This window comes from Myotis lucifugus, unplaced genomic scaffold, assembly GCF_000147115.1.
Source record: "Myotis lucifugus unplaced genomic scaffold, Myoluc2.0 scaffold_45, whole genome shotgun sequence".
NCBI classification, from domain to species: Eukaryota; Metazoa; Chordata; class Mammalia; order Chiroptera; family Vespertilionidae; genus Myotis; species Myotis lucifugus.
Genome location: NW_005871093.1, coordinates 4,825,799 through 4,827,958, shown reverse-complemented (window position 1 = coordinate 4,827,958; position 2,160 = coordinate 4,825,799).

Sequence of the window (2,160 nt, the reverse complement as noted above, 5' to 3'; positions counted from 1 at the left end):
GCTGCCTGTCTATAAATCGAGGAGGCTGAGCTTTTCCTGCCGGCCATCCTGTGTTGTTTGAAGACTACCCAAGATCCCAAATCTCATATAGTCTGTGAACACTATCAGTTAGGTCTCAGGCAAGCCTGGTTGATGCAGGACCCCAACTCTGATATCCGGGGTCCACACCTGCTCAGGTGCACCAGGAGCTGGTCCCCCATCCCCTCTGTAAACCAGTTCATCCTGGATCTCTTCCCCAGGAAGTGAGCCTCTGAGCTAGCGGGACCAGCTGTGCCTGCAGCCAACCTTCCAGGGACAGGAGCTGCCGGGCTGGGTCATTTCCCTGGTGTCTGCGGACAAGCATCAGGCTCCACTGGGCTGGGTGCCTTGAGCAGGCCACCACCTGGAGGCTGGTCTCCCCCTCCTGCAGCCTCCCTTCACTCATATTGAAGCCTTCTCTCCATTGCTTCCTGAGGGGGCACCAGGACAGGATCCTCGGCCTTTTTGCATTCTAGTCAGATTAAGTCCCCCAACCTGGAAAGTATTCACAATTTTGGGTCCCTAATTCCAATGATGAATAGAGACTAAGAACACAGGTACATATATATGCTCTCAATGACAACCCTCCAGGGGAAATATGCTATAAAAGAGGACATCTTGGCCCTAGCTGATTTGGCTCAGTGGATAGAGTGTTGGCCTGCGAACTGAAGGGTCCCAGGTTCGATTCCGGTCCAGGTCACGTGCTGGGTTGTGGGCTTGATCCCCGGTGGGGGGCGTGCAGGAGGTAGCCGATCAATGATTCTCTCTCATTATTGATGTTTCTATCTCTCTCTCCCTCTCCCTTCCTCTCTGAAATCAATAAAAATATGTTTAAGAAACAACAACAACAAAAACACACACATTACTCTTTAAAAAAAATGAGGACATCTTGGGTCAACTGACAAAATTGGAGTATGAATGGTAAATTGGGTGAAAGTATTGCATCAATGTTCAGTTTACGGGAGTTGGTAACTAAATCCTGGTAATGTTAACAGAATATCCCTACTCTTAGAAAATACTCCATAAAGTATGTAGGAGTAAATGATGTGTACAACTTGCCCTCAAATAGTTCAGAAAGAAATTATGCATATATGTTTACATACATGTTATATACTCATTCATTTATACACTTATAATGTACACACATGAAAAAGAGAGAGGGAAAGAAAGCAAACAAATAATGAGACATGGGGTAAAATGTTGCAATATGAGAATCTGGCTAAAAGGCATATAAATGTTCTTCATACTATTTTCATTTCTGCAACTTTTCTATAAATTTGAATTATTTCAAAATCGTGGAGAGCGGCTACAGTGTTTGGACAGGTTCAAGCCTCGGACTAATGAGAGGGCACAGTCCTCTCATGGCCACGTGCAAGTCCCAGCTTGGAGGACAGAGCCCTCCCAGCACAATTATAGCCAAACAGCTATAGTTGTAAGCTTGAACCTATGGTCGGAACACGTGGCCCCACGTGCCTTAGTGATGTGGGCTTGATAGAGTTCAGGTGCATGTAGTTGAGTAGGAAGGATCAAAACCCACGAGAACATTGTAAACATCTTGACCACGCCCTTACTTTACCTCGTGGAATCTGGCTATGAAATAAAGACACGGCTTGTAGTCCGTGGCACTGTCTCTCTATCCGAGAGGGCAGCGTCCCACTCAGACCCAGCTTTATTCTCTTGTCTGTCTTTTCTAAATCCTTCACCGCCCCCACTCAGGGTCACCCTTGGCCATGCTGGCGCAGCACACAAAATAACGTTGAAAAAAGAGACAACCTCCAAACCTCAATTTTTTTTGCCTTTTCAAGGCAAATGTTATTTGTTTGGGGTTTTCCATTTTAAACCCTCACTTTCTGGGTTCATGTGGAGGCAGAGGCTGATAACACAGTAATACTACGTCTCCAACCAACTCTGCTTAAACTTGGAATCATGTTAGGTCACAAGGGACACCACTCAAAAGGGGTGTGTGTGTGTGTGTGATAAATGTGTGTGCATACATGCCCCTCAATGAACACACACATCTTTCTCCCTCTGGTCTCTGCTGACTGATTTAAACCTGGAGATGCCAGCCCCAGTGCCTACAGGGGTCAAGCAAGTACCATGTGAATGAGTGACAAGGGCTAGGCGTAAGAAAAGTCAACTAGA